Source organism: Orycteropus afer, unplaced genomic scaffold (genome assembly GCF_000298275.1).
Source record: "Orycteropus afer afer isolate SDZICR_OR568_19922 unplaced genomic scaffold, OryAfe1.0 scaffold00015, whole genome shotgun sequence".
Classification (NCBI taxonomy): Eukaryota; Metazoa; Chordata; class Mammalia; order Tubulidentata; family Orycteropodidae; genus Orycteropus; species Orycteropus afer.
In genome coordinates this window covers 4,590,580-4,604,772 of record NW_006921602.1, presented here as the reverse complement: position 1 = coordinate 4,604,772, position 14,193 = coordinate 4,590,580, and positions in this window count along the sequence as shown.

Here is a 14,193-nt window from a genome sequence, read left to right as displayed (position 1 = left end):
TGGCAATCTTTATGTGGTGTGGCATCTGTCTCCCCCCATCTCTGTTTGCTTCTTTCTGTGCTTCATCTGATCTTTTTATATCTTAAAAACGATTGGTTTAAGAGACACCCTACACTGATTTAGCCTCATTAACATAACAAAGAAACGCCTATTCCCAAAGGAGATCACAACCACCAGTATAGGGATTATGATTCCAACACACAATTCAATCCATAACAAGTGCTATGAAGGGAGCAGTCAGGGAGAGGTGTGAATGTTGAACCATGGACTGATCGGGTTGGGGGCTGAGATGAGCTCTGTAGGACTGGACGTGTGAGCTGAAGCCTGGACCACTAGTAGGAATTAACTAGGCCAAAGGGAGGAGATGAATGTTCTTGGAAAAAGGAAGAGTGCCTGCAAAGTCCATAAGGTGGCAGGAAATGGGAAGAAAGCACAAGGGATGGGAGCACAGAGGAGGGAGAGAGAGGCAAGGTGAGGTTATGAGGTTACAGAGAGAGAGATGGGGGCTTGGAGCTGGACCAGAAAGCCATGGTGGGGATGTCAGCTGAAGAACTTCAAGTTATGTGCACTTCTCTCCCTTTGCCCATGCTATTCTCCCTGCCTGAAGCGTTTTCCCTCCTGACACCTGTTTCCTGCCCAGAAAGCATGTGCCCATCTTTCAGATTCAGGAAAGGTGTTGCCTCCTGGGAATCCTTCCCTGATGCCAAGGGAGCAAAGAACATTTCTTCACTCTCCGTGCTCCTACACCAGTTTGGTTTTGAGGCTTCAACATATCTTGCTCCAGTTTTTCTCTTTAAATGACCACGACACTGGATTGGAAGATTCCTAGAACAGTATCTGATTCATGTCAGAAACCCAGTCAGTATCTGAGGAATGCATGAGGTTATTTTATTATTTTATTTTTTATTGTGATTTGAGTGAAAATGTACAGAGCAAATTCACTTTCCATACAGCAGGTCACATACACTTTGTCTCATGACATAGACTACAATTTACCCCAATGCAACAGCTCCTCTCCCACCTCCTCCTGATAGTTACCTTTTCCCTGTGTCCATCCCTCCATGCACTCCTGTCCCCTGAGCTGTCTCCCTGTGCATAAACAGCCCTTCTTTCTCCCATGATTGTTCTCTCCAAGGAGTGTATCTACCTCAGGTAAATGTTCAACTCATATGCCTGTCTTTTGTTTGGCTGGAAGTCATAGGTGTGGGTTCAATTCCAGACCTGAAGGGCAACTAGGGGCCATAGTCTCAGTGGTTCCACCAGGCTTTATCAGACCAGCAAATCTGGTCCCTGGCCCCCCTTTTTTTTCCAAATGATTTTTAGTTTTGTTCCACATTTTTCTTCCTCTCTATCCATGATATCCTACATAGATCCCCCTCTGAGTGGTTGACAGTGGTAGGCAGGCACCATCTAGTTCTTCTGGTCTCATAGTTGTATAGGCTGAGGATCGCATGGTGTACCAGTCGCTAGGACTAAGTCTTCCTATGAATCTTTGGTTTTATTCATTCTTCTTTACTCTGGATGAGGAGAGATCCATTGTTGCATCTAGATAGCTGCTTGTAAGCTTTTAAGATCCCAGTCGCTACCCACCTATGTAGGAGGTGGAACAATGCTTTGTGTAGTATGTTATGCTAATTGAGCTTGATATCCCCTGTGACTATGGTCCTGAGCCCACAGGTTCAACTACTGAGTCCCTCTGGGTAGCTGGCTGTGACCAAGAAATGACTACAACCTTGTCCCTTGTCAGCTCTACTATACACCTGGGAATTCAGATCATACAAATACACTTATAGGACCATTGTCTGCCAACCTTATACATAGTCTTGGGTACACTCCCCACTTCATAGACATACCTAATAGTTCAGCCTGTCCACCTATCTATCCACCTGTATACCCATATTTTCCTTCATTGACAATGCAGTACTGTATGTGCAAAAGGGTTCATCTTTGTTGTCTGCACTTCCCATGTACTTCTCTATGTCTTCCTCTTCCTCAATGCCACCATGTTGAGCACTCACATTTGGTATATTGCCCTTCTCTTCACCCAAATCAATACGTGTCTCTGCCTATCTAACAGTGTTCCCTTCCCTCCCCTCCCACCCCCGGTAACCAACAAAGAAAATTTCCTTCCATAGATAAACCTTTCCTTGACTTTTTACAATAATGGACTAATACAGTATTTGTCATTCTGTGATTGACTTATTTTACTCAGCATAATGTACTCCAAGTTCATCCATGTTATGTGGTGTTTTGCAGATTCTAGGTTATTCTTTAGGGTTGCATGGTATTCCACTGTGTGTATGTACCATAGTTTGGTTATCCATTCCTCAGTTGATGGACACCTAGGTTGTTTCCATCTTTTGGCTATTGTAAATAGTGCTGCAATGAACATGGGTGTGCATATGTCTGTTCTTGTCACGGCTCTCACTTCTTTAGGATATATACCCAGTAATGGAATGGCTGGGTCAAATGGTATTTCTAATTCCAAGTTTTGAAGAAATCACCATACTGCTTTCCACAGTGGTTGTTATCATTTTACAGTCCCACCAACAGTGTATGAGAGTCCCAATCTCTCCAAATCCTTGCCAGCATTTGTTATTTTCTGTCTTGTTGAACTTTGCTGCTAGTGCTGGGGCAAGATAGTATATGAGGTTGTTATTAATGATCCTTTACACGGGCTGGCAGTTTGATAAAGGGCTTGATAGCACAGGAAAAACCCCACCAGGCATCATCTGCAGGGGCTGCTGTTATGGTAATCTGTCTACTTTGGGCTCTAGCTTCCACTTTTTCCTTTTCCACTACCGGTATTTTGATCAATTTTTCCTTTAGGCCTCTTTGGCTGTGAGCCACTCAGATTTTTGCACCATCACAAGCCAGATATCAAAGGAGTCACTTTGTTTTGCTGGTTCTCCCCATCTGTCAAAACTACACACATTCACACACACACATGCGCACGCATGCACACCCTAACATACACATGCATGTGCCTTGGATTCTCATGGATGTGTCTCATATATATTCACAAACCACGTCAGCCTGGTATCATACAAAATGCATCAGGTTCTAGTGCTCCTCAGTGGTACCTACCTTGGTGGCCTTTGTGTGGGGAGATGCTTCACCACCACCTTCACTGACAGGCAGCAAAGTTCTGAGGTGCCAAAGGGATGCTGTAATTAACCAATAATGAAACCACAGAATTTCCTGCCCAAAAGGGGAAAAATGCTCCTATTCTACATTCTATACAACAGTTAGGTTGATCACCTCATGAAAACAATGCCCCAGTATCCACCTGCAGCCCTTTCTCCTCAACACTTCACACATGGAGCTGGGCTGCAGAACCAAATGCTGAAAGGAGACCCTGCTAGTTCTTCAATGTCCTGCCCCTCTGTGACCCACACACTCATATGGCCTCCTTCCCCAACTTTCATGCAAGCCAGCACATACAAATTTGACCACCGGGAGTCCACCTCACAAGACGGCCAAGCATGCTTAGAAATATCTGGATCCTCACAAAGAAATGATTGAGACCCTGACTTCACTCTAGAATATAGGGCTATTATTATTATTATTTATAAGGATCAGTGTGCTCACAAGTTTGAGTGCTTTTTTTTAAACTCTACATCGTAAGCATGCCCACGCTATTGCTGCCTTCATAAACATACATTCTAATAGCTCCCTTATAGTCTGTTAAGTGGCTGCACTACTTCACATAAGCACTCCCCTATTGATGGACATTCAGCTTGTTTCCAGATTGTTGCTATTGTAAACGATATGCATGGAACATTGCCAAATATGGGATTAGTAGTATATATTTTTGTAAGAAGAATGACCTGGTTAGGATATATGAATAGTTGAAAGACTTTCGATCCACAGAGCTTAAATGTCATCCAACTGGTCTTTAGTCACTCACACATCCACCAACATTATTGATGGGTAGGTCCCATGTCCTTAACTGTAATAGCCTGGCTCGATGATTAAACCAGTTGCAATCAAGTTGACTCTGACTCACGTAGACCTCATCTGTGTCAGAGTAGAATTATGCTCCATGGAGTTTTCAATGATTGATTTTTCAGAAGTAGATTATCATGGCTTTCTTCTGAGGGGCATCTGGGTAGACTCCAACCTCCAGCATTTTGCTTAGCAGCTGAGCACATTAACCGTTTGCCCCACCAGGGACTCTGGTAGATATTTATTTTCTCTTAGTAATGATAAGAATGATTCTTGTAGCTCACTGTTTGATAAAGATAGCCAAAGGAACTGGCTAGGGACTGGATGCAGACCACAGAATTGAATGTATAGAGTTTTTAACCAAACATTGAACTATAAATATGCTATATCTCTGTACTTAATTAAACATTCGGTTAAAAACTACTCAATTGATTCCATGATCTGCATTCATTCCTTAACCAAATTGTACAAGTGGCACAGTGGTTAAGAGCTCGGCTACTAACTTAAAAGTCGGTGGTTCAACCTATTTGACACTCTGTGGAAAAAAGAAATGGTAGCCTGATTCCTTAAAGATTATAGTCTAGGAAACCCTATGTAGAAGTTTTAGTCTTCCCTGTAGGGTCACTATGAATCAGAATCAACTCAGCAGCAATGGGTATAGCTACTGTAAAATGAGTTCTGGTGGCATAATGGTCAAGTACTCAGCTGCTAACCTAAAGATTGCCAGTTCAAACCCACCTCTGGCTCTGTGGGAGAAAGATGGATGATCTGCTCCTGTAAAGATTACAGCCTAGAAAATCCTACAGGGCAATTCTACTCTGTCCCATGGAGTTGCTATGAGTCAGAATTGACTTGGCAGCACCCGACAACAACAACATAGCTACTGGAGGGATCTTATGTGAATGGCGATCTCATTTATGCTGCATGAATGAGGACTTTACTCAGCTAGGTATGGTGGAGGCCCTGCCTGATTCTCATAGACCGCCTCTTGTCCTCTGGGGCAAGTATCATACCCTGCCCCGCCATGCCCACCCTAGTCCCCGTTCCAACAGATCCACTTTGCACTGCTGTCCCCTCTCTTGTGTCAGGGCTAGCCTGGAAGTGGCAGAAAAGTTGTCACTCTATCTAAACTTGTGCAAAGCCCAGACTTCAAGTGCAGCATCTTTATCAACTTCATAGCTAAATCTCAGCCTATTTCTGCTATTTGCTCCTCTTCAGACCTGCTGCAATAGCTGGAGGAGTGTCCCTTCTCCAATGGTACAAAATAGCCTTCTCTTTCTCTTTGCATTTGGTAATGGAAGGAGTTTATGACTTTCCAGCTTTTCACCAGCAAAGAAAACTGACTGCATATACATGAGACCTGAATTTATACTTGGGCCTTTTTTTTTAGGTTGCATAAGTAAATGTAACATAAGACCTCTTTAAAGTGTTTAAGAGCAAAGATGTCACTTTCAAAACTAAGGTGCTCCTGATCCAAGCCACTTTTATTTTCAATAGCTTCATATGCATTCGAAAGCTGGACAATGAATAAGGAAGACCAGAAGAAGTATTGATGCATTTGAATTACGGGGTTGGCGAAGAACATTGAATGTACCATGGACTGCTAGAAGAACAAACAAATCTGTCTTGGAAGAAGTAGAGCTGGAATGCTGCTTAGAAATGAGAATAGGCAGACTTCGTCTCTCATACTTTGGTCATGTTGTCAGAAGGGATTAGTCCTTGGAGAAGGATACCATGCTGAGTAAAGTAGAGGGTCAGCAAAAAAGGGGAAGACCCTCAATGAGATGGATTGACACAGTGGCTACAACAATGAGCTCAAGCATAGCAATGATTGTGAGGATGGCTCAGGACCAAGTGGTGTTTTGTTCTGTTGAGCATAGGGTCGCTATGAGTCGAAACCAACTCAATAGCACCTAACAACAACAATATAAGTAAGTAAGTGTGCCCCCTACCCCGTGCAGCAGTTATGGTTGGAAGTACCATGTGTGCCCTTATGTATGTGCAGGGAGGAATGCTTAATTCTTTCATACTACACCTTTACCATCCATTAACTAAGAGCACAACTTATATAAAGCTAAGTGGAGAAAACTTCCCATGGGGCTTTTGCCTTATGGAATGGGACCATTCTTACAGTGAATTATCTTCAATAATAGAAAACAGAGCCACAATGGGAGAATGACAGGCAGCATGATCAGGGCCCAAATCACTCCATAGAGATCCATCTAATTTTTTGGTTAGCCTTGGAAGTGATGGGAAGAGTCATAATCTCCTAGTTGGTTGGTAGTATCAGAAACCACAGCTACCTGTCAAAGACTCAGGAATAGGTGAGTAGTTTATTATAGTGGTCAAGTTAGACAGGAGTCAGACTGCCTGGATTCAAGTCCTAGCTCCTCCACTTATAGCGGGGTGACCTTGGCAAAGTCATTTAACCTTTCCCAGCTCCAGTCATCTCTTGCAAATCTTGGATAATAACAATATCTACTTAATAATATTATAAGAATTAAATGTAAAGTGGAGGGTCCACAGAAAAAGAGATGGATTGACACAGGGACTGCAACAATGAGCTCAAGCATAGCAACAATTGTGAGGATGGCACAGGACCAGGCAGTGTTATATCCTGTTATACGGAACAGACTCTATGGCACCTAACAATAGTCTAAGTAAAGTGCTTAATTCAGTGCTTGACACATAGTAGGGACCTAATAATTGCTTATCATGACTGTGACTGTGAGCATATCCTTCTCATCATCCCTGTTCCAGTGCTCTAGCAGTGACTGCTCAAAGATGACTTCATTTGCATTAACCCTTTGAGTTCTCACAATAATGAGGGAAGAAAGTTATTTTATTCTCCTTCTTTTTGGCATCCTCATCTCTGAAATGGGAAGAATTCCACTTCTCACCTTCCTTACAGGGCTGCAGCAAGAATCACACATGAAGGTCTTTGTTATATTGCATTATAAGCTCTAAAACACAGTACAAATGGAAGCATGTGGACATTTGGAGCTGCCATTTGAACCTGCATGTTTACAAGCTCAGTCTTTCATCTCGTCATATAAATAAGCTTCACAGCCACAAGCTGTGGCCATGACTTTCATTAGTGGTCTTGGACTTGAAGGCTGGATGGCAGCTGGAACAAGAAGGAGCATGAGAGTCAAACAGACCTGAGTTGATTCCCCTGTGATTTTGGGCAAGTTTCTTAATCTCTTTGAGACTCAGCTTCCTCATCTTTAAAATGGGAGTGGTCTCGTCTCTCTCACAGAGTTATGGCACAGATAAAATACTTGCCTATTTATTTAACAAATACTTACTAAATATTTACTATAAGCCAGACACAATTCCAAAAATCAATTGCCATTGAGTTGACTTTGATTCACAGAAACCTTAAGTGTGTCCGAGTAGAACTGTGCTCAATGGCTGATTTATGGAAGTACATTGGCAGGACTTTCTTCTGAGTTAACACAGAGTGGATTCAGTTAGCAGTGGAGAGGGATCACGTTAGCTGTTTGTACCACCCTGGGACTCTGACAGGATTGTAGCAGTGGCAATAGGGTGCTGAGCCTTTTTCGAGGGGAAGAGATAGACCAGAACCATGTGCATTTGGGGTGCTTTTGGCTGCCAATAACAAACAAACAAAAATTGCCCTGCTTTGACTCCAAATAGCTCCAGCAAGCCAGGGACTTACCATCTCACATAATACATCCAGAGAAAGAACTCTCCCATCAGCTATTTAATGCCATCAAGGACAACTTTTTTCTTTCTGCTCTGCAATCCTTAACATTTTTATCTCCAGTCAGGTGTCCTCATGATCACAAGATGGCCGCTGTACCTCCAGATAGGCATCTTTACATGACAATAGGCAAAGATCGAGAAGACAAAGGATCTTTCCTAGTGTTCATTTTTTTTTTTCTTTTTATTAGGATTTGGGTGAAGATTTACAGAGTAAATTCACTTTTCATACAGCAGTTCACATACACTTTGTCTCATGTCATTGACCAAAATTTACAATGCAGCAGCTCCCCTCCCACTTCCTCCCCACAGTTACCTCCTCCCAGTGTCCATCCCTTCATACTCTTCTGCACCCTGAGCTATCTCCCTGTGCATAAGCAGCCCTTCCTTCTCCCATGATTGTTCTCTCCAGGGCGTGTGTCTACCTGAAGAAACATTTCCCAGACATTTCTCAAAGACATGGCCTCAAGTCTCATTGGCCCAAACTGGGCCATGTGATCATTCTTAAACCAATCACCAGCAAAAAGTGTAGGATTATGACAGTTGTCCAATCAAAAGTCCCTCTACTTCACCCTCTCCCCTACCCCCACAACCCCTAAAGCACATGACCATGGGATTCCTGTACAAATTAATGAAGGAAAAGAATGAATGAATAAATAAAATTGCTAGTACACAAACAATTTGTTACATATGCATTAACTACAACAAAAAAAGAGATAAAAAAAAAAACCTGCTGGTACAGGGCCAAGCACATAGTCGAAGTCAAAGTCACTGCCATTGAGTTGAAAGCATAACAACCCTCATTGGGTTTCCAAGGCAATAAATCTTTATAGAAGTAGATCACTCAATCTTCCTTCCAAGGAGGGGCTGATGGGTTTGAACTACTAGCCTTCTGGTTAACAGTCAAATGCCTTAGGCACTATGCCACCAGAACTCCTAAACACATAGTTGTTGTTGTTGTTACGTGCTGTCGAGTCGGACCTGACTCATAGTGACCCCTCCCTGGGTTTCTGAGGCAGTATCACTATGGTAATAGATTGCCCCATCTTCCTTCCGAGGAGTGGCTGGTGGATTTGAACCGCCAGCCTTCTGGTTAGCAGTCAAGTGCCTTAGGCACTATGCTACCAGAATTCCTTTCTCATCTTAATGCACCTTAGATGGGAGGGCAGAACACACTCCAACCTTTCTGACTTGCCAAAAATGCAAAATAAATAAATTTAACCCACACAGTGTCTCCTAGGATATGCCCAATTAATTTTCGTTGCTTGTGGAAGGCATCTTTGCAATCAAAGAACAGCACACACTGTTTCCGAGGAACTGGCGTCTGGAGCCTGGATGCCTTGCCAGCCTCTCATGAATTACCCAATTACACTGCATTTCTGATCTTTTTCACTACCCCAAACCGACTGCTCTTCTATTCTTTTTAAAAAATGTTACTCAGAAACAGTAGACCATATTATGCATTTTTGAGACACCTGTTTGCAATCACATTTCCTTTTATGGAACTATTTGGAAGCTTGTTTTCAGAAACTACCTAGAAAGCCAAAATGGTAGTGCTAACACCTGCACAGACATTCTTCATGTTGAAGGGTGTACTTCCCTCTCTTCCTTTGCCTTATTAGAATTGTACATCACCCTTATCTGCCTGATGGGGCTTCAGGTGCAGGGAATGGTCCAGCTCCTATCCCTGTGCACCCCTCAGTAGGATTAATGGCTAATTTAATTGGCATCTTCCCTCCATTCTCTCTAGGGGTCAAGCTGCCCCTGGTTGCTCTATGTTATGGGATGGTCCTAAGATTCCCATCACACGTAATGAAAGACAATACCTTGATGAAGTAGGGGTTTCTGGTTTTGAGGTCCATTTCAGAGATTCATTTAGTCATTCATTCAACAGATATTTCTGGAGTACAAAGTACACGCCCAACACTAAGCCAGGAACAGTGGAGTATGGACTCATCCTCCTTGAAACTTAAAACCCATGTAATTAACTAACTTTCCCAACATACTATTACACATGGTGGAAGACATGTCATGTCTGTAACATCTGAACTGGCCCAGTCCATTGCAAGGGAAAAACAATAGAAGTGATAGTAGTCTCATGGGTCCAACAATCCCAAACCCAGTTGGAGTCTAGACAAAGTAGCAAATCTACCTTTACTCTTCCTTTTAGTTTTTTCAATACTCTTTCCCTTCAGGTCCCTGGGTGATGCAAACAGTTTGCACTCAATTACTAATCTCAAGGTTGGTGGTTCTAACCTACCCAGTGGCTCCATGAAAGAAAGGCCTGCTGATCTGCTTCTGCAAAGATAATAGCCAAGAAAACCCTATGAAGTAGTTCTATTCTGTAACACACAAGTTCATCTTGGGTCAGAATCAACTTGATGGCAGTGGATTTTCCAGCCTACCTCCAAGGAAGTCCAGTCATTGTCCTCCTCTACTTATGTTAGATATTAATCTTTGCTGGTATATGATTTGACACTTTTTTGCCTAATTAGAAAGATATGTGATAAAGCAAGTTAGTAAAATATTAATTGTAGAATCTAGGTCAGGGATTGAGCAGACTTTTCCTTAAAAGGTTAGATAGTAAATGTTTTCCACATTGCAGGCCTCTGTCACAACTACTCAACTTGGCAGCTACATCATGAAAGCAATCATACACAAGTGAGCATGACTATTTTCAATAAAACTTTATTTGTGGACACTAAAATTTGAATTTCATATCATTTTCATGTATCACAAAATTATTTTTTTTCCAATTACTTAAAAATGTAGAAATGATCCTTAGCTTACAGGCCGTACAAAAACAAACGGCAGAATAGATTTGGCTCATAAGTTATAGTTTGCTGATCCTTGATCTAGGTGGTCATGTGTGGTACACTGAATTACTTAGTATATCTCTTCTAGCCATGGTCTTTGTGACTCCCACCAGTTTAGTGGGTGGAACTATGCAAATGTAAAGTGCTTGTGGCCCATGAAAGGGATTGGATGGTTTCTTAGTAATGTAAATAAGGTACATGGTGCACTTGTGGGGGTGGGACTATGGAAATAAGTTGTATGGAACTCTAATGTGGGGATTGGTTAGTTTTGTCATTCTGCTTATAATGAGCCCTCTCAGAGGTAGACGTTGTTATTGTTGTTATGTGCCATCGAGTTGGATCTGACTCATAGTGACCCCTCCTTGGGATTCCAAGGCAGTATCACTACAAAAGTAGATTGTCCAACCTTCCTTCTAAGGAGTGGCTAGTGGGTTTGAACCACCAGCCTTCTGGTTAACAGTCAAGTGCCTTAGGCACTACGAGGTTGACAACAGCCAGAAATGGAATGTGTCTTTGGCCCTGAAATCCCTGCACTGAATGGCAGAGATGACCAGTAGAGACAACCAGTGGAGACCACAGCATTGAAACCAAGAGGCAGGAGACAGAGCAGTGGGCTTGCTGGCCCATGGAGCAGCTGAGTGCCTTTGGGCAGAAGGCTAGCTGGTGAAGTCAGGTGCACCTAGGTGCCTGTATTGGCAGAGCTAAAAGAGTTTCCTGAGCAGGGCAGAGGCCAGGCCAGGAGGCCGACGGCCGAAGAGAGGCCTGCCTTTGGGCATGGCCAAGGGGAGGCTATCTTGGTGGAAGACTTGTATCCTGAGCACATTCCTGAACCTGAATTGTAACCTGTTACTTTCCTAATAAACTCAATTATGAGTCTTATCTGTGAGTTCTGTGTGGCCATTACAACAAATTCCTCAGCCCAGCAGAGAAGTAAAGAATACCGTGGAAGTGATGGTTGGTGTCAGAGTTGGTAATAAGTTGGAGGGTGGTGGCATGTGTGTCCTCATAAGAATAAGCCTAGGGCTACTGATGGTGAGTCTCTTGTGAAGTTAAGGAGATCCGAGGACGCTGCCTCCATGCCCTTTGTGCTTTGGGATATGGGTGTTCTTTCAACTTTTCTGTATAGTTCAAATTTTCCATATAAAATGTTGAAAATGTATCTTTTACTAAGTTAATGACTTATCTTTTCAGTTTGCCTGGGTGTTTTATTTTTTAAAAATGTTTTTGCTGTAGTGGAATACCTAACTTTAGCTAAATTTGTCAGCTTTTTCCTTGGTGGTTTGTGATTTTATACCTTGCTTAAATAATTTTTCCCTACCTTAATGTCTCACAGATATTCTCCTACATCTTCCATAGTTCAGCTGGAATTTACCAGTATGTGTGATAAGAACTGGAAATGGCATAGCACAAGGTCCCTTGAAGTTCCAGGTCCATCCTTTCCCCTCTGATTGGGAAGTTCTTCTCAATCACCCGTTGAGAGAGCTTCCCTGGTGGGCAGGCCTGTTTCTGGCTTCCATCTGTTCCCATGGTCCATTTGTTCATCTTGGGACACTTCTCTTTCTTCTTGTCACACCTCCTCATTCTACTCCAGTCTTCCCCCATCTCCTGTGGGCCCCTAGAAGGATGATAAAGGTCTTCTTGGCTCTTCTAGTCATCTTTGTGGTCCACCCCAAGCCAGCTCCTATCTCTCACATTCAGATTCATCTCAGGGAAGGTCCTGAAGACACAAATCTTTCTCATAACATAATTGTGATGCTTTATTAAGTGTATGATATGTCTGTTACTTTACTTTGCCTTGGCCCATACGCCTTACCACCAGGGATGAGGAGAATAAGAAAGGTAGATGAAGCAGAAAAAGGAACGCTCCATCACTCTCCAAAAAGAAGCAAGTAGGGAGGCCCTGTGCCTCCTGTGAGGCCTCAGGAAATCGTAGTGGTAGACTTATCCTGAGGTTCAGGAGCTTGGCTTCAGGCCTTGCATCTGCCTGTCCCCACAGAAACTCCCAGGCAGGTGGCTTTCTAGGGCCCAGATCGCTTCATCTGTGAAGTGGAGGGACACACTTAGACTTCTTCTTTCTCAGAGCTGAATAGCCATTCTGCCTCAGACATCCTTTCAGCAGCTGAGCTCTCACTCAGTGGCCTCCCCAGCTTTACTCGGACCTCAAACCTCTTTTGTGGACACAAAATTGAACATGGCAGGCCTCTTCCGCAGCGCTTCACTTCTGTGCCTGGTCTCCAGCTTTCCCCGCTTCTCAGCCATCCCTGTGTCGTCTTGAGTTCAAAGTCCTCTTGTCCTCTCCTTACCCTTGAGCAGTATCCACATTGTTTTGGTTTATAAGACCCCTCCCTTCCCCACAGCAGGATGAATTTAAAAAAGAAAGAAGAAGAAACAGAAACCAAACCCACTGCCATTGAGTCAATTCCAACTCATCCTGACCCTCATTGGGTTTCCTAGGCAGTAAATCTTTATGGAAGTAGAATGCCCAGTCTTCCTTCTGTGGAGTGGCTGGTGAGTTTGAACCGCTAGCCTTCTGGTTAGTAGTCAAATGCCTTAGGTGCTGCACCAACAGAACTCCTTCATGTCCACCTGGAAGCTCAGAATGTGACCTTATTTGCAAACAGAACCTTTGCAGATGTGATTAAGTCCATACTGAAATTGCGATGGACCCTAAATCCAATGAGAGCACCGGTAAAAGAGACAGAGAAGGACACAGAGAGACACAGGGCATAGGGCATGTGAAGAGGGAGGCAGTGATTAGAGTTATGCAGCCACAGCCAAGGAGTGCTAAGGAACTCCAGAAGCCATCAAAAAGTGGCAGAGGCAGGGAAGGATTCTTTCCTAGAGGCTTCAGAGAGAGCAAGGCCCTGCTGACACCTAAATTTCCGATTTCTGGCCTCTACAACTGTAACAGAATAAATTTCTGTTGTTTTAAGTCACTTAATTTGTGGTAATTTACTCCCCTACCCTCAGGAAACTAACACACCCCACTGCATCCCCAGGGCCCCTCAGTGAATATAGATTCTGGGAGGGGAGCTGCAGAAAGGGCCCTGGCCTGGAGGTCCCAATTCTCACCTCTGGTGAGATCCTTCCCCTCTCTGGGCCTCTGTTTCTCCCTTTCTTCTCTTTTTTTGGGGGGGGAAAAAGAAGGCTTCCATGCAGGTGATTTAAAATTACAGCCCTAAAACGGTCCCCTCTGCAAACCTGAGTTTTCATCAGCCCGCACATCTTTGGAACCCTTTTGCTTACAGACAAGCTGACTTCCTGCAATCATCAGAAACTGGGAAGGGAGCAGGGAGTTTTCATGGACCCCCGAGGCAGTCTTGGCCAGCCTCCTCCTCACATTGCTGCATTCCTTCTTCTCCACCTCTAAATTAAAACAGGTGTCTGGCTCCTGCTAACGTTCTGGCAGTCTAGCTTTGGCTCAGCAAGGAAAGGCAGCCACCTCCGCGGCCAGGGACTATCTCTTTATTCTGTTTTCTTACCCCTTCCATTTAATTAGGTGGTAGAGTCTCTACCCACAAACCCATCTCCCCAGAGCTTCCAGATTCATCAAAACTGCTTTTTAACTGCAAAGAGAATACTAGAAGACGGAATTTATCCCAGCCTGAGATCTCACGGGGCTGCTTCCTGCCTTCCCAGCTTAGCTCCAGGTTCCAGATCCCTGAATACCCATCCGCTCGCTGCCTTCCTCTGGGGTTCCCTC